Raw genomic sequence first — 19010 nt, forward strand, 5'->3', positions numbered from 1 at the left:
ACCCCGTGCTTCCGCACAGAACGACCTCGGCCCTGGCAGTCATTTTTAATAGCTCCTAACCTGACCTCCAGGCCGCATCGTGCCAGGTGCTGCACAGACAGCCTTTGCCCCAAAGAGCTCCCGGTCCAAACGACTTGCCCGCGGTCACCTCCCAGAACACAGCTCTTCTGATCCCCACCCCGTGCAGCCCCTGCTGGACCTTGGTACCCAGCTCTGTGCTGAAGCACGGGGCGCCTGGTCTCTCTGCCATTACGCCAGCAGCCCACGAGTCCTCAGATCCTGATCCCACACCAGCCCTCTCCCTCTAGTCACTGGGCAAGGCCATAGCTGAGCCAAGGCACAAGCTGGCTGCTAAGGCAATCGACTTTGGTTCCAAGCTGCACGGAAAGGAGCTCAGGGTCTGGAGGACCCAGCGGGTGGCTTCACACAGGGCACAGAGTGCATAAGTGAGGCACTGACCCCCTGCCCCTTCCCAAAGGGTGCCTCTTCCTGGAACCTGTTTCGTCCTCCGTTCAGGGGAGGGAAGGGATGTCATGCCTGGCCTGCTCTACTGCAGACCTTCGCAGGGGCACATGGACCATGAGAGTGGGGGGGGGGATGGCAGGGAGAAGTCAGAGTTTGAGGGCTGCCCTAGTGATTCTCTCTCTAGTCCCTGAATTCCTCCGGTGCAGGCAGGGACAGAGCAGAAGGGGCTTGCGCCTCCTCTCTCCTGGGAGCTGAGGCGGGGGCTCTGCCCCAGCACAGGCAGATCGGAGGCCCCATGGGGCAGGGACTGTCTGTTCTATGTCTGTACCACAGGGCCCTGCTCCATGATGTCTTCCTCAGTGCTACTGCAATACAACTAATACATAATAATACACTAACACAAGCTTCCTTGCAGCAGCTGACCCCAGGTACACACCCTCCTACCCCTCTGCAATGCCCAGCAGCAGCCACAGGGGCCCTCTGAGCCATAGGGAAGGCGGCGTGGCTGGTTTGCAACAGCTGATGTGGCCGTCAGGCCCAAACCAACTCCCACTGATGCTAGCTGCTAGCTTGCCCTTGACATCAAGGAGAGATGGTTCTGCCCTTCTTAGCCACCCACAGAACGGATCCTCCTGGATCCAACCGTCAGGCTCCTCCATTCCCCATCAGAGTGACCTGTCCGGCACGGCGGGAGTTAACCAGGGGCCCTTCATTACCATGTCACCCAGATGGAGCATCAGGCTGATAATGGTGATTTAAACACAAAGTTTGCAAATGTCCTGAGCTGTAATGAATACCTAATTCCACAGCTTTGTCATCAGCCGGAAGGAGCTCCGCATTACTTTATGTTTTCTCAAAAAGAAAAGGAGTACTTGTGGCACCTTAGAGACTAACAAATTTATTAGAGCATAAGCTTTCGTGAGCTACAGCTCACTTCATCGGATGCGAAGTGAGCTGTAGCTCACGAAAGCTTATGCTCTAATAAATTTGTTAGTCTCTAAGGTGCCACAAGTACTCCTTTTCTTTTTGAGAATACAGACTAACACGGCTGCTACTCTGAAACCTGTGTTTATGTTTTCTGTTAACGGGTTTCATGAATTTTAATGGCCAATTGCTGCTTTTTTTTTTCCCCCCATTAACAGAATTAAATTCTCCACCCTGGTGGTCGCTGGCTGCCTTTTCAGCTTGCTCCCCACCTCCTGCCGAAGGAAATTCCCCCCCAGGCGAAGATCCAGCAGCTAGGCCAGCTTCCCACACCTTGAATCCCACTTAAGCTGACTCAGGTGTCTAAGCCTGCGTGCTGGCCATCTGCAGAGGGATGAGTTTCCCCTACAGACCCGAAGAGCTTCCTCCACTGCCCCTCGGACCTAGAGCAGCTGGGTGTTCTAATGTACAGCCAGCGTGGCCCAGTGGGTGGGAGACGGGGGTTCTAATCCTGGCTGCGCTGTGTGATTTCGGACAAGTCACTTCTCTTCTCTTTGGGCCTCTGAGCATATGTCTACACCGCAGTTAAAAACCCACAGCTGGGTGTAGACATCTGGGTGCAGGCTGCAGCCCGGGCTCCAGGCCCTTGAGAAGGGTCCTAGATCTCGGGCAGCCTGAGTCCGAATGGTTATGCCGCAATTAAACAGCTCCGCAAACTGAGACAACTGGCATGGGCCAGCCACGAGTGTCTAACTGCAGCGTAGACGCCCCCTCCGATCCCCCTCTACACAGTGGGGCTGGCACGTACTTTGAGAGGCCTGGAGTGAAAGCAGATATGGAAGTGTTATTATCAGTCAGTCTAGTTGGTAATCCCGCTCCCATAGAAGTCAAGGGGAACGTAGCTATTGCGGTGATGGGGCACCAGGTGGGGAGAGCTCTGAGTTACTACAGAGAATTCTTGCCCTCGATAGGTTGTTCCAATGGTTAATTACTCTCACGTAAAAATTTTCACCTTATTTCTATTCTGCATTTGTCTAGCTTCAACTTCCAGCCACTGGACCCTGTTGTTCGCTAGATTAAAGAGGCTTTTCTCATCACATTTTTCTTTCCCGTGTAGATACTTGTTGACTGTGATCAAGTCACTCCTTAATCTTTTCAGTGTAAAGCTAAATGGATTGAGCTCCTCCAGTCTCTCACTATAAGGCAGGCTTTCTAATCCTTTAATCATTCTTGTGGCTCTTCTCTGAACCTTCTCCAAATTTGCAATATCCTTGCTGAAGTGTGGACACCAGAACTGGACACAGTGTTCAAGCACTGGTTGCACTAACCCCCCTCCTCCCCCCACAAGGTAAAATAACCTCTCAACTCCTACTTGAGATTCCCCTGTTTATGCATCCAAGGATCACATTAGTTCTTTTAGCCACAGCGTCACCCTGGGAGCATATTATGCACCAAGACCCCCCAGATCTTTTTCAGAGTCCCTGCTTCCCAGGATAGAGTCCCCCATCCTGTAAGTATTGCCAGCATTCTTTGTTCCTAGATGTATGACCTTACATTTAGCCATATTGAAACGCATATCATTTGCTTGCACCCAGTTTAGCAAGCGATCCAAATCGCTCTGTATCAGTGACCTGTCCTCTTTCACCACTCCCTCAATCTTTGTGTCATCTGCAGACTTGATCAGTGATGTTTTTATGTTTTCTTACAGGTCATTCTTCCTGGGCCAAGAAGCGATCCCCGCAGAACCCCACTAGAAACACACCTATTCCATAAGCATTCCCTGTTTATAATTACATTGTGTGATCTATCAGTTAGCCAGTTTGTAATCCATTTAACATGTGCCATTTTGATTTTGTATCCTTCTAGTTTCTTAATCAGAATGTCATGCGGTACCATGCTTCACACGCGTCTAAGTATACCACACTATGCCCTTTGTCAAGCAAACTTGTATTCTCACTAAAAAATGATATCAAGTTAGCTTGACAAGCTCTGTTTTCCATAAGCCCATGTTGATTACATTACCCTCTTTTAATTCTTTATTAATCAAGTCAGGTATCAGCTGCTCCATTATCTTTCCTAGGATCAATGTTGTTTGCCCTTTTAAAATATTAGCACATTAGCTTTCCTCTGGAACTTCCCCAGGGTTCCACATGTGATTTCTGACTGTCAGGAGAGTTAAACAGGTTACTGGGAGGTGGAGACCCTCCACTCCATCATGGGAGGTTTTTAAGAAGAGGTTGGACAAACACCTGTCAGGGATGGTCTAGGTTTACTCGGTCCTGCCTCAGTGCCTAGGGCTGGACTAGACAACCTCTCGAGGGCCCTTCCAGCCCTGTATTTCTATGATTCTGTGATTAAAAATCAGCAGTTAAGAGTCTGGAGAGTTCTTTAGCTGGCTCTTTCAATACTCTTGGATGCAAGTCGTCCGGACTTTCTGATTTTAAAATATCGGACGTTAGTAGTTGCTGGTGAACATTTTTCTGAGTCATTGTAAAGAAGGGAAGTGACGTGTCCAAAGTCACACAGCAGAGCTGGGAATAAAAATCAGATCTCCTGGCTTCCAGTCCGGAGCTCTTCCCATTGGTCCACACTACCTTTCTACATTGAATTGTGGCAGACTGGGTAGCTGTGCACCTTCCCAGCACATCCCAGCCCTGGGAAGAGAAGGGAGCTCGCTCTCCAGGTTCCTGAGTTTTCCTCGTAAGTTAAAAGAACCCAGATCCGATGCTTCTCCAGTGGGAGGAGTTTGATCCCAGCCCAGCCCTCTCCCAATTCACAGCGTATTCTCCTCAACCCCACCCAACCCAGCCAGCTGGATTCCTGCTGTTTTCCTTCCACTCCTGAGTCCCTGATCTCCCTTCTGACACAGGCTATGTAACCAACACTTTCCTTGTCTCTGGGCACTGCACGCAGGCCCACTCCCTCTAAAGGGGCTAGATTCTGCCTTACTCCACTTGCCGGCTCAGGCAAACTGCCATGGCAGAACCAAACCCACCCAACCCGCCACACGGTGCCTCCTGCCGCCCGCGAACCGTCCCCAGCTGCCAAACCCTGCCTCAATTTTCAGGGAGGCTTTTCATTACTACAGAGGAACAAAGTCCTAGGGGATCCCCCTTTAAGTTAATAATAATTCAGGCTGGCTGGGCGAGATAAAATACAATTCCAGATGCATCTTGTCGGCTGGAGCTTGTTCCGATGTTATTTAATCCATTTGAAGCTTGCTCTTCTGCAACTGCTTCCATGTTAACGATAATAAATCATCATACACTGCAGCCAAATCACATTGTTTTCTTCAGACTATTAAAGGCCCCTTTTGAAGGCTTCCTCTTATTAAAGAAGATCGATGGGGCAGGAGGGAGAGGAGCTATCTCTGACAGGGGTGGGCAGCGGCCGGTGCTGAGCGCTCACCCAGCAGAAGGCGGTAACAGCGGCATGTCGCCGGCAATTGCCTTGGCAATTCAGGTATGGATTGGCGGGGGGGTTTCCTAGTGCTTCAAACTGCCTCCAAGTCAACGGATGAAGACAGCATGATTCCCGGCTTTCTGCTGAGAGGCTGGGCATGAAGGGATCTGGCTGCCGGGGCGCTTGGCTGTGGACTGCAGAGGCCCCAGCTAGGAGAGGTTGGCAGTGGAACAGCTGTGAGCTCCCCATTAACCCGCCCTCCTGCCTTACAGCACCTCCTGCTGGGAGAGGCTGGGGATTGATGCTATCCTAACCTCGCCCCCTTGTTTCTTATGAACCCAAGAGTTATGTGGAGGGGCACAATACTAGGCCAAGGGAGGCTAAGCCCCCCCCAAACCCTGGCTGAGGTCCTGCCCTCGCTCTGCCTTGAAGCTAGCAGGGGCTCAGACTGGGCCAGCAGCTTGGAGCTTGGGTCTCGGTGCAGCTGGGTGGGGAGGGCCGATGCTCGGGCCGGCCTTTGTGGCTAGGGCAGGCCGGCCAGCAGCCCGGGGCTCTGGGCAGGTGGAGCAGGCAGGCCGGTGCTCGGGGCAGTTTGGCTGCTGCTCCTCTGGCCACGGTGGGGCGGGGGGGGGCGCGTCTGGTGGGGGGGTGAAAGGAGCGGGGTAGGGGCAGGACCTCGGACAGAAAGGCCGGAGCCCGGCAGCTAGCCTCCCTGAAGGGGGGGAGGTTCACGTGTCACCCATGTGGACACCCTGTTTATCAGCCTTCCATGCGCAATTCCTCCTCCCTGGCAGTCAGGACAGGCCCTAGCAGTCTCCAGGAGCCAGCTGCAAGCGACACACAGCCCAGCCGATGGCATCGTTCATTTCCCCCTCTGGCTTCTAGTGGCGTTTGTTGGCAGGGCCGCGGAGGCCGGGCTCCCAGCTGCCGCGTGGGGGCACAAGGAGAAGCCTGGCTTACAGGGAAACGTTCCAGACCTTCACTGCCAGGCAGGTCTGTGACACTTTGCAAGGAGTAGCCAGCCCATCTCCATCTTACAGCCTGTCGTGGTCCTGAGAACATTGGCCCCGACCTGCGCGCACATGTGAACACACCCACACATACTAATTCACCCCCCCGACACACACAGTCACACACCCAAATATACACACACGTACTCACACATGCACACACGCTCCCACAACACACAGTCCCGCACATATGGTCCCGCACACTCCTTCCTCGAGTGTGCACATGCGCTCCCATGACCTCTCACTCCCAATCACATCCTCAGCCATGCACACCCTTGCACGCACCCAGGCTCTTATGCGCATGCTCAAGGAAAGAGCCATGGAGCTGCTACATCCTCACTGCTCCTCCAGCTTTTCCAGGCCTAGGCCCCCACACCTCAGTCTGGCTCTGCAATCTCCTCCTTCCCCAACAGCTCAGCCGATGCCCCTCAATCCTGCGCTGCAAAACTTCCAGTTATTCCAATCCTGCCCCCTCAGCCTTGCCACTATCTCTGCATCACGGCCCTTCTGCTCCCCCCAACTTTCCCCCCTTCTAGTACAATTCTGAGCCTCGCCTCAGTAGACCGTAAATCACGACCCCCTGGCGGGTGGTTTGCATTGTGGGACACAGGCTCAGTGGGACTCTCCTGTCACTTGCAACCGTATTTGTTTGCAGGTCTGCAGAGGAGACCGGCCAGCAGGCTGCTAACTGCTAACTCAGTCCTTTGGTGAGATAAACAGCTAGGGAAGATTTCAGAGTAGCATCCGTGTTAGTCTGTATCCACAAAAAGAAAAGGAGGACTTGTGGCACCTTAGAGACTAACAAATTTATTTGAGCATAAGCATCCGATGAAGTGAGCTGTAGCTCACGAAAGCTTATGCTCAAATAAATTCGTTAGTCTCTAAGGTGCCACAAGTCTCCTTTTCCTTCAGCATGGGAAGAAGAAGCTGTTTTGGAAGCATGGAGGAGACAAGCGAGTGTTTCCCAGCGCAGAGATAAGGGGATATCACTCAGATAGTGGCACCACCAGTGGACTAGAAAGAGCCCCTCGGGCTGCCAGGTGAAGCAGAACTGCAATCGCTGCTGGGAGGATGGGAGGTGACCATATTTGCACGGCTCAGCACCATTGATCCCACAGCACTTTATTTTCTGGGGAAGTTAAACTGGAGGTCAGACGAGACAAACACAGTGGTCCCTTCTGGCCTTGGAATCCACGAATCGACTCTCTGCATGCACGTGTGATGCCAGACAAACGCAGCCTCCTCTGGGGTGAAGCACAACATCCAACAAGGTAGGCAATTTTGCCCTGACATCCTATTCTGCTGGGCTGCCCATGCAGAGCCGGGGTGGGGGGCTGCCTTTAAAAGACCCACGCTCAGCAAACCGCACACAGCTCGGTTGATCTGTCCCGGACAGACGAAAGGCTGATGAGACCCGGGGGGTGGGGAGGTGATTTGAATCTGTGTTTGCGGGGCGGCTACCTAGCTTCATGCTGATGCTCAGACTGCTGAGCCAGCCAGGGAAGGAAGAGATAGAAGGAATGAAAAGAAGGCATCTCCTTATCTGAGCCACATGCTGGAGCCCTGCCTTCCACACCAGCGGCTGGAGGAAGCAGAGGCTGGAAACACGAAGAGCCAGATCTCCTGAGCCACAGAGCTCATCAGATAAAGGCCTGTAAAATCCCTTACTAACAAGACTGGAGCACAAGGCAGTTTATTTCCACCTGAGATAAGGGGCTGGGGCAGGCGAAGGGGTGGCAGGGCCATGGAGGACGTGGAGGAGGTTTCATCCAGCAGTTAATTTGCCTCCTGCATTTGCATAATGAACTTTGATCATTGCCAGTGGTAATTATCCTTTAAGTCATATGGTTTGCTTGTAAGACACGGGCCCTGTGATGGCAAATGTGCTGGGGGACGGGGAGGGGAAGGGACCCGGGGTTGGATTCCATCGGAGGGCAGCAAAGAGCCCGGCTCATGCCCCCACCGGTCTCTCGAAGTGCCTGGCTAGGGGGAAGGCAGGAGGGAAAGGGAGACAGAGAGGAGGTGGCACCTCACACCCAGTATAAACCCGCATAGCTTAGCCACCACCCCCCCAGCCAGTACATGCACCCACACAACCCCTCACTCCACAGATGCATTCCCAGAGCACCCCCCACTCTGAACCCCCAATAGTCCCCAGCTCCAGTACACCCCACAGCTTTCCCCCCACCATCCCTTCCTCCCCACTACCCACAATTATAATAATAACACCCAGCTGCCCCTGTGGCCGGTGCCTGAGCCTTGCTTACTCCATCCGGACCCACACAGCCTACGCATCTCCCGGGCCGTGATTGCCACCTCCCCGAGAACACTGACGTCCTGTGCCTGGCGTGTCCAGGCTGTAAGTCTGCCGAGGTCAGTGGAGTTACCCCTGGGATGGCTTTGGCCCCTTGAGGGTTTGTTCGCTTCAGTGCTGGCCGGTCTGTATGTCAGCCTGGCTCCATATGGGAAGAGGGGACATTGTAGTAGCTAAGACCACCGGTCTTAGCTACAGGCTGTCACCGGTGGCTGTATCCCACCACTCGATGGCAGGCCAGGAGCACCCAGCTTTGGTGGCAGAGCCGAAACTCCATCGCGGAGAGGCCGAAGTGCTCCCACCTAGCATGGGAAGCTGGGAAGCGAGCCAGTCCGCCTAACCCACAGCCCGGTGCGTGTGACCCCTTCCGCCCCGCACCCCACCCCGATGCCGCGAGTCAACCACGGCTTTAGCGGAGTGGTCGTGGCGGGTGCTTTTCACTGCGGAGGTTCTCTGGTTCGGGCGTCGGGCCTGCAAGCCAGGCACACAACCTGGCCTCTCCACACGCTCGGGAAAGATCTCTGCTCCATCCACCCGCCGCGTGGCTTATAGCTAATGCAGCACGCTCCAACTCCAAATCCAGGCACCAAGCCCAGCCGGCGGGGAGAGCTAAATCAGCAACCAGCGCAGAGGGAGAGGGGAACGGCGCTGCGGAGGCAAGATGTGATTCCAGATTCGATCCGCTTTCAGATACACGGGGCCAGAAGCGGAGCAGCCAACGAGGAAGCAGGAGTTCCCCCACCCCCTGCGCAGGGTGGGCTGGTGCTGGGCAGCAGGATGGAGACCATGGGATGGCTTTTATCCCTATTAATACAGGGGCCTTCACCTCTCAGGAGGGCCAGACTGACACTGATTAGTTGTGTGTGGCGTGGCCCCCAGCCTCTCCCCTGCCTCCCATCACGTCCCCCCAGGTACGAGCTTTGATGTCAGCCTTGGCTCCTTCCGCCACGCTCCACGAACTCTGTCCTAGCTTCCTGCCCCGTCCCATTTCCAGCCGTTCTGCCCTCAGCGTCAGCACCCGGAGCCTCGCCAATCAATCACTGTCACTCGAACATGTTGAAGGCCCTTGAAGGGCACCCGGTGTGGGGGAAGAATATTCTGCTGCAACAGAGACAATAGCTCATAAACACACAGCAGCTGGCTCCTGCCCTGACTCCGCTACACAAATCTACAACAGATACTGGCTGGCCAGTGTCTCCTGCTGGGAGGGGCCCCCTGGGCTGTAAGGTTGGGGCTGTTTTTCAGCACCTTAGAAAACACAACACACGCACCGCAGCTAATCCCAGACACACACAGCAACAAACAGATCGCAACTAATCCCAGATACACACACAGAGCAACACACGCATTGCAGCTCATCGCAGCCGCACACAGCCGCACCCACATCACAGGCTAATCCCACACGCACATACACACCACAGCTAATTCTGGACACACACATCATAGCTAATCCCAGAAGCACACACTAACAAACACATTGCAACTAATCCCAGATACACACACAGAGCAACACACGCATTGCAGCTCATCGCAGACGCACATAGCTGCGCTCACATATCACACACACACACACACACACTCCCTAATCCCGGACGACTCATGAGTCAGTAAAACCATCACAGTTAGCTCTAGTCCACCCAAGACACAGGAGAACATCCAACAACTCACCGCTCAGGGCGGGGTCTGAGCTCCACCTAGTTGCAATGCATGAAAATAGATTTGGAAAATGAGGAAAACGAGCCATGCCCGTCAGTGGTGAAAACTCAGAGAGGCTCCGGGCGAAAACCCTGGATCTGACCCCCAGGTGCTTAATACCCAAACTCGCCTTCAGATCTAACCCCCTGGAATGGAATCCCTTCAGAGGGTCAGTTCTGCAAATGGCCCCCTATTTTAGGACTAAACCAAAACACCAAAGTTTGGTGATGTGGAAATGTGAATCTGGGTCTCAGCTTCATGGCTGGAGCCCACCTCGCTCCCTCGAGTGTTGCCCTAGCCCCGGCATTTGAGTCAAGGTCTTTTCCTGGCACCCACAGTCCCAGCCATTAGGAAAGCAGGACTTGTGCCATGAGATGTGTCACTGAGCTTGAATGACATTGTCGGAGATTTCAGTGTCAGCAATCGGTGTTTCTGGAGGCTTGGGGGGCCCGCAGAGTCTTTCACCTGGAGATCAACAGCTCAAAGCTAGTGCTTGAAAGTCACCAGCGCCTGCTGACTGCAGGGTGAAACACTGGATTCCTGCTAGTCCACAGTGGGTCTTCAGCACCACCACTGGCAGCCTTGTGAGCAGTCCCAGACAGGTTTCAGAGTAGCAGCCATGTTAGTCTGTAGTCGCAAAAAGAAAAGGAGGACTTGTGGCACCTTAGAGACTAACAAATTTATTTGAGCATAAGCTTTTGTGAGCTACAGCTCACTTCATCGGATGCATTTGGACATGAAGTGAGCTGTAGCTCACAAAAGCTTATGCTCAAATAAATTTGTTAGTCTCTAAGGTGCCACAAGTACTCCTTTTCTTTTTGCGAATACAGACTAACAGGGCTGCTACTCTGAAAACCGTAAGGAGAGTGATCATTTAAGATGAGCTATTATCAGCAGGAAGGAGGGGAGGAAGGAGAAAAACCTTTTGTGGTGATAATCAAGTTGGGCCATTTCCAGCAGTTAACAAGAATGTCTGAGGAACAGTGGGGGGTGGGGTGGGGGGAGAAATAACATGGGGAAATGGTTTTACTTTATGTAAAAAGAAAAGGAGTACTTGTGGCACTTTAGAGACTAACAAATTTATTTGAGCATAAGCTTTCGTGAGCTACAGCTCGAATGCATCCGAAGAAGTGAGCTGTAGCTCACGAAAGCTTATGCTCAAATAAAATTTGTTAGTCTCTAAGGTGCCACAAGTACTCCTTTTCTTTTTGCAAATACAGACTAACATGGCTGCTACTCTGAAACCTTACTTTATGTAATGACTCATCCACTCCCAGTCTCTATTCAAGCCTAAGTTAATTGTATCCAGTTTGCAAATTAATTCCAATTCAGCAGTCTCTCGTTGGAGTCTGTGTTTGAAGTTTTTTTGTTGAAGGATAGCCACTCTCAGGTCTGTAATCGTGTGACCGGAGAGATTGAAGTGTTGTCCGACTGGTTTTTGAATGTTATAATTCTTGACGTCTGATTTGTGTCCATTTATTCTTTTACGTAGAGACTGTCCAGTTTGACCAATGTACATGGCAGAGGGGCATTGCTGGCATATGATGTCATATATCACATTGGTAGATGTGCAGGTGAATGAGCCTCTCATGGTGTGGCTGATGTGATTAGGCCCTATGATGGTATCCCCTGAATAGATATGTGGACAGAGTTGGCAATGGGCTTTGTTGCAAGGATAGGTTCCTGGGTTAGTGGTTCTGTTGTGTGGTGTGTGGTTGCTGGTGAGTATTTGCTTCAGGTTGGGGGGCTGTCTGTAAGCAAGGACTGGTCTGTCTCCCAAGATCTGTGAGAGTGATGGGTCGTCCTTCAGGATACGTTGTAGATCCTTGATGATGCGTTGGAGAGGTTTTAGTTGGGGGCTGAAGGTGATGGCTAGTGGCGTTCTGTTATTTTCTTTGTTGGGCCTGTCCTGTAATAGGTGACTTCTGGGTACTCTTCTGGCTCTGTCAATCTGTTTCTTCACTTCAGCAGGTGGGTATTTTAGTTGTAAGAATGCATGATAGAGATCTTGTAGGTGTTTGTCTCTGTCTGAGGAGCTGGAGCAAATGCGGTTATATCATAGAGCTTGGCTGTAGACAATGGATTGTGTGGTGTGATCTGGATGAAAGCTAGAGGCATGTAGGTAGGAATAGTGGTCAGTAGGTTTCCGATATAGGGTGGTGTTTATGTGACCATCGCTTATTAGCACTGTAGTGTCCAGGAAGTGGATCTCTTGTGTGGACTGGTCCAAGGACTGAATGGCGGGCAGGACAAGAAGCAATGGGGCTAATCTGCAGCAAGGGAGAGGGAAAAGCTTTCTAACTCTCAGGGGAGTGAAGTTTAGGACCAGGCTTCCCTGGGAGGTTTTGGGATCCCCGTCACTGGAGGTTTTTGCGAACAGGTTGGACAAATACCTGCCAGGGATGGTCTAGGTTTACTTGGTCCTGCCTCAGCACAAGGGGCTGGACTAGTTGACCCCCTCAAGGTCCCATCCAGCCTTCTGGTTTTATGGTTCGATGATTCTGTGATCCAGCCAGCTCAGAGGAGGGGCAGGCAAAGCGGAGGAAGCTTCTTCCACTGGCGCTGCCCGTGGCTGTATCCCTACTAGAGAGACGCTCCCCAGAACTGCAAGGGAGATGCAGAGCCAGGGCCGCCCCCCGGCTCCGAAATCCAACCTCTTTCTCATGTCTCAGCAGCTGGCTCCATCCATTCTCAGCGCACATGACATTTTTCAGGGCAGATGATACAGATTTGGCAGCTGCTTGCAGGTCTGAAAGGTCAGTGTATTATCTCACTCTTCGTCTTTGGTGAGTATAAATCCATATCAGGCTGTCAGAGAGAGTCGCTCAGTTGGAAAATACCTGCTTGGAATTGGTGACACTCCATCCGGGACAGTGAATATTCTGAATTTTAATTCCAGGCAGGGGAGCAGATGCAAAGGGGCAGGGGGGAAGGATATGGGGGCTGGATAGTAAGGGGGTTTTTCCTAAGAAGCAGCTGAATGACAGCTCTGGCTTCTAAAGGTTTCTTCACCGATGTAAACACATTCCACGCTGCTTGGGTGATGATTTCACCCTGCGTTGGATCATCTTCAAACCCATCTATATGTCCATCATCACCATAGGATCCCTGTACTGAGCCAAGGGGAGTTAGGCACCAAAATACCTTTGAGGATCGTGACTGCCCAGCCCCTCAGAAAAGTGGGGCCAGTTCATTGCCACAACCTGTTGATGGTGCCCAGATGCTTCTAGCCTCAGCGGGCTCCTGCAGTTCCGATTAGTCCTGGTGCAACAGACACCCGGGCCATTAACCTTTTCATAGCTGGATAAATATATATCCCTAGGGGAGCGAGAAAGGCTGAAGCTCTTGTGAAACAACCTGTTCTCTCACCGTGTGTATATGGGTGGGGAGGTAGTTTTGAAGACTCACGGGGTTCAGGCTTAAGGTTCTAAGAGGGCATTCCAATTTTGGGGGGCTTCTCTGAACTGAGCCCCTGAACCCTCTGGCTGATTCCCTCCCAGCAAAAGGCCTGTTCTCCAGTCACACACTCATTTGCCACCAGCCCTGTTATCTGGTGATTTTGGAGCTGACGTGCTGGTAAGGGAGTGGAAGAGCAGGGTGGTTTGTTTATGTGTGCATACAGGTACACCTGACAGCAGGATTGTCTGGCTATGTAGATTCCCTCCTCAGGCCCTTCGTTACCAGCACTCCCAGCTATCTTCGAGACACCACCGATTTCCTGAGGAAACTACAGTCCATTGGTAATCTTCCTAAAAACACCATCCTAGCCACTATGGATGTAGAAGCCTCTACACCAACATTCCACACAAAGATGGACTACAAGCCGTCAGGAACAGTATCCCCGATACTGTCACGGCTAACCTGGTGGCAGAACTTTGTGACTTTGTCCTGACCCATAACTATTTCACATTTGGTGACAATGTATACCTTCAAATCAGCGGCACTGCGATGGGTACCCGCATGGCCCCACAGTATGCCAACATTTTTATGGCTGACTTAGAATAACGCTTCCTCAGCTCTCGTCCCCTAATGCCCCTACTCTACTTGCGCTACATTGATGACATCTTCATCATCTGGACCCATGGAAAAGAAGCTCTTGAGGAATTCCACCATGATTTCAACAATTTCCATCCCACCATCAACCTCAGCCTGGACCAGTCCACACAAGAGATCCACTTCCTGGACACTACGGTGCTAATAAGCGATGGTCACATAAACACCACCCTATATCGGAAACCTACTGACCGCTATTCCTACCTACATGCCTCTAGCTTTCATCCAGATCATACCACTCGATCCATTGTCTACAGCCAAGCGCTACGATATAACCGCATTTGCTCCAACCCCTCAGACAGAGACAAACACCTACAAGATCTCTATCATGCATTCCTACAACTACAATACCCACCTGCTGAAGTGAAGAAACAGATTGACAGAGCCAGAAGAGTACCCAGAAGTCACCTACTACAGGACAGGCCCAACAAAGAAAACAACAGAACGCCACTAGCCATCACCTTCAGCCCCCAACTAAAACCTCTCCAACGCATCATCAAGGATCTACAACCTATCCTGAAGGACGAGCCATCGCTCTCTCAGATCTTGGGAGACAGACCAGTCCTTGCTTACAGACAGCCCCCCAATCTGAAGCAAATACTCACCAGCAACCACACACCACACAACAGAACCACTAACCCAGGAACCTATCCTTGCAACAAAGCCCGTTGCCAACTCTGTCCACATATCTATTCAGGGGATACCATCATAGGGCCTAATCACATCAGCCACACTATCAGAGGCTCGTTCACCTGCGCATCTACCAATGTGATATATGCCATCATGTGCCAGCAATGCCCCTCTGCCATGTACATTGGCCAAACTGGACAGTCTCTACGTAAAAGAATGAATGGACACAAATCAGACGTCAAGAATTATAACATTCAAAAACCAGTTGGAGAACACTTCAATCTCTCTGGTCACTTGATCACAGACCTAAGAGTGGCTATACTTCAACAAAAAAGCTTCAAAAACAGACTCCAACGAGAGACTGCTGAATTGGAATTAATTTGCAAACTGGATACAATTAACTTAGGCTTGAATAGAGACTGGGAATGGATGAGTCATTACACAAAGTAAAACTATTTCCCCATGGTATTTCTCCCTCCCACCCCACCCCCCACTGTTCCTCTGATATTCTTGTTAACTGCTGGAATTAGCCTACCTGCTTGTCACCATGAAAGGTTTTCCTCCTTTCCCCCCCCCTGCTGTTGGTGATGGCTTATCTTAAGTGATCACTCTCCTTACAGTGTGTATGATAAACCCATTGTTTCATGTTCTCTCTGTGTGTGTGTGTGTGTGTATATAAATCTCTCCTCTGCTTTTTCCACCAAATGCATCCGATGAAGTGAGCTGTAGCTCACGAAAGCTTATGCTCTAATAAATTTGTTAGTCTCTAAGGTGCCACAAGTACTCCTTTTCTTTTTATGTAGCTATGCACGCACATGGGTGTGTATGCATCTGGCGGGCACAGTCCTGAAGCCAGGGAGCAGTGGTGCCATAGGTGGGCTTCACCCCCAGCATGCTATCAGTTGGACTAAGGAATCAGGGCTGCGCTGGCTCGTCATGGCTCAGGCTGCTGTTAAACCCATAAAATTCAAAGGATCCTGGATTCTTGTTTCTCCTTCTTCTTCCCCCCAGAAGCTGGATTAAAAATAGCAGCGAGCGTTTGTGAAACGTGCTCTTTGCCCCCAGCCCGCGGGGAGTGGGTCTGCTCAGGGAACCGCTCTGGAGAGAAAAGACCGAGGGGAAAGTCACTTCATTAAGTGAACACTTCAAACTGCTGGAGCCCCACCTGTTCCTGCTCCCCAGTCTCCGTCCGTGCTGCAGCTGCACGTGGCCACACAGCCCCTCTGACAGCAGCCAGCTCGGAGGTTGATCCGGGGCTCACGGGCATCCAGGGCTTCATTCACACGGGGTCTGAGCCTCAGATCATAACCCAGGCTAGAACTGAACTCAGATCTTTCTTTACGCCCCCTCCTCAACAAAGGTGGCCACGTACAGAGCTAGGCTCCAGGACTCTGAGGTTCTATTCCCAGCTGTGCCACTGACTGGCTTGGAGTGAGGCTCTCTCCCTTGCCGTGCCTCAGTTTCCCCACCCGTAACCTGGGGATAACCATACTGCTCTGCCCCACTAGGGGTGTTTGAAGGTAAATGATTGTGCATAGAGATTTTGAGTGGGAAAAAGGTGGTAAAGAGGGGCAAAATATGGGTGCCCAGATACAGCAGGGGACGGGCACATTATAGAACCGGGCTGGGGCTGTGATTAGAAGAGGGAGAACACCTGGCCTGCTACCTCCACCCCCTCCACCCCGGCTGCAGCTGGAACAGGCAGCCAAGCATGGCCCGGATTTCTTGCCGCTTGGACACTGCCCACACTTTGACGACCGCTCGCCTAGCAACACGCCTAGCAACTTCACAGCTGGCTCGGGATCAGGCAGTGGGCGGGGGGATGAGAAATCTGCATCACGCCCCCTGACAAGAGCCTGGCTTGCCGTGTTCCTAGTGTGTCAAAGCAGGCTGGGCCCAGCTCCTGAGAAGGAGAAACGGCCCAGGCCAGAGGGGGGCAGGAAGCTAACCAAAGCTGCAGCCTACTGGAAAGCTAGGGATGCGGGTCCAATCCTGGGATGTTTTTGCGGGTAGCAGGGACCAGGTCCCTGGCAGGATTGGGCCCTTGCAGATTCAGAAGGGAGGGGAGCAGCTCTCATCTTCTCTTTGCAATTGATCAAGGTGGTTTGATCATTTCCCCAGGGAAGAAAAGGAAACACCCAGGAGCCCCCCATCCTGAGAGTTCCAGTTCATGTCTTTGTTGGGGGGAGGAGGGGCACTCTGCAGCTCCCAGGATCGGGGCCCCTGGTGGGTCATGCCTGTGCAGACAGGAGACAAGGGGGAAGCAGCTGCTCGCCTGTCCCTGCAACTGATCAAGGGCATTCAATAATTTTTCAGCTGCAGTTTGTGTTCCTTGGGGAGCGTCCCTGGGCACGACCCCACCGCCTGCAATGGCCGGATCAGGCCAGCCGAAACGAGCATGTGTGGGCGCGTGGGCACAGTGTACTTTCCAGTCTCTGTCCCCAGAGCGTCTTTCAAACAGAGCTGGCCGGGAACCGATGTTTCTGTCCAGTAGAAACTTACGAGAGAGCCAAAAAGTTTCCCCTCCCAAATTCGATGAACATGTGACCACTCAAAAATGTTCACCAAGTGAAAAATTTAAAAATCCATTTTTTTTTGCTTCCAGTCCAATGAAATGTTTTATTTTGATCATTTCAAAATGTTTTGCTTGCAATCATTTTTTATTTTAAATTTTTTTTGTTGAGCTGAAGTTTCAGGTTGTTCCGAAGAGGAAAACTGGAATGTTTCGTTTTGAAAATGGCTCAATGAACGGCTTTGCCAGTTTTGAAACTCCCCCCCCCCCCAAAAAAAAAATTTCCAGGTTGAAAAATGTATCGAAACCGGCCCTTTGCCACAGTCATTTTTGGTTTCGACGCACTGGCACTTTCCAATGAAAAAACGTTCTGACAAAACATTCCCACCTAGCTCACTGTTCAGACAAGACTGGGCTAAAAGGTTAATGAATTACATTCATTAATGGCACTGATGAGTGACTACAGCAATAATGGATTGTGTGGGTGGGTGTTTGTCAGGGCTGTGTGTGTATCTATGTGTGTGTGTGAGGGGCAGTGTGCCTTTGTCAGTGGCAGTGCATGAGTGTGTGTGTGTGTGTCAGGGGTGGTGGGTGGGTGGGTGTTTGTCAGGGGCAGTGGGGGGGCAGTGGTTGGGTGGGGGGTGTTTGTCAGGGGCAATGTGTGTGTGAGGGGCGGTGGGTGGGTGTATGTGTAAGTGTGGGGGCAGTAGGTGATGGGGGGGTGTTTATCAGGGGCAGTGTGTGTGCACATGTGTGTGAGTGTGAGGGGCAGTGGGTGGGTGTTTGTCAGGGGCAGTGTGTGTGTGTGTATGTATGTTGGGGCAGTGGGTGGGTGTTTGTCAGGGGCAGTGTGTGTGTGTGTATGTGTGTTGGGGCAGTGTGTGTGTGTGTGTGTGTGTGTGTGTGAGGGGCAGTGGGTGGGGGTGTGTTTGTTGGGGCAGTGTGTGTGTGTGAATGTAAGGGGCAGTGGGTGGGTGTTTGTCAGGGGCTCTGTGTGTGTGTGTGTGTCGGGGCAGTGTGTGTGTGAGTGTGAGGGGTAGTGGGTGGGGTGTGTTTGTCAGGGCAGTGTGTGTGTGTGAATGTAAGGGGCAGTGGGTGGGTGTTTGTCAGGGGCTCTGTGTGTGTGTGTGTATGTGTCGGGGCAGTGTGTGTGTGTGTGTGAGTGTGAGGGGTAGTGGGTGGGGGTGTGTTTGTCAGGGGCAGTGTGTGTGTGTGTGAGTGTGAGGGGCAGTGTGTGGGGGTGTGTTTGTCGGGGCAGTGTGTGTGTGTGTGCGTGAATGTGAGGGGCAGTGGGTGGGCGTGTATTTGTCGGGGCAGTGTGTGTGTGTGTGTGTGTGTGAATGTGAGGGGCAGTGGGTGGGGGTGTGTTTGTCGGGGCAGTGTGTGTGTGTGCGTGAATGTGAGGGGCAGTGGGTGGGGGTGTATTTGTCGGGGCAGTGTGTGTGTGTGCGTCAATGTAAGGGGCAGTGGGTGGGGGTGTGTTTGTCGGGGCAGTGTGTGTGTGTGCGTCAATGTGAGGGGCAGTGGGTGGGGGTGTGTTTGTCGGGGCAGTGGGTGTGTGTGCGCGCGCGTGGGGCAGTGTGTGCCCGTGTGGTCTCTGTGAAGGCAGGAGCACCCTGCTGCGATTGTGGCTGCAGCCCCTGGCCCCCGGCTGGCCATGCAGATGGGGCCTGTCTCTGGCCCCCTTCACCCCCCGCCGCCCCCCACACTTAGCGCCCAGCCCTGGGAGCATCTGGAGCCGGCAGCAACACCAGATTCTTGGCAAGTGAGACGGGAAGAGGGAAGCGATGGAGCAAAAACAATAACAGAAGAATCCCGGGGAGCTGGGCCAAGGCTCTGTGCTCGCTGCCTTCCGCGGGCGGAGCCGGGCTGGGGGGGCTCGACTGAGGCTTTGACAGGGGGCTGCACCGGTTCCAGACGCTCTGTCCAGCACCCCCTGGGCCCGTCAGGAGCCTTCCAGAGGGGCTGGAGCTCCTTGGGCTGGTCTCCAAAGGGGGAGGGGTGT

This window comes from Dermochelys coriacea, chromosome 25 (genome assembly GCF_009764565.3).
Source record: "Dermochelys coriacea isolate rDerCor1 chromosome 25, rDerCor1.pri.v4, whole genome shotgun sequence".
NCBI lineage: Eukaryota > Metazoa > Chordata > Testudines > Dermochelyidae > Dermochelys > Dermochelys coriacea.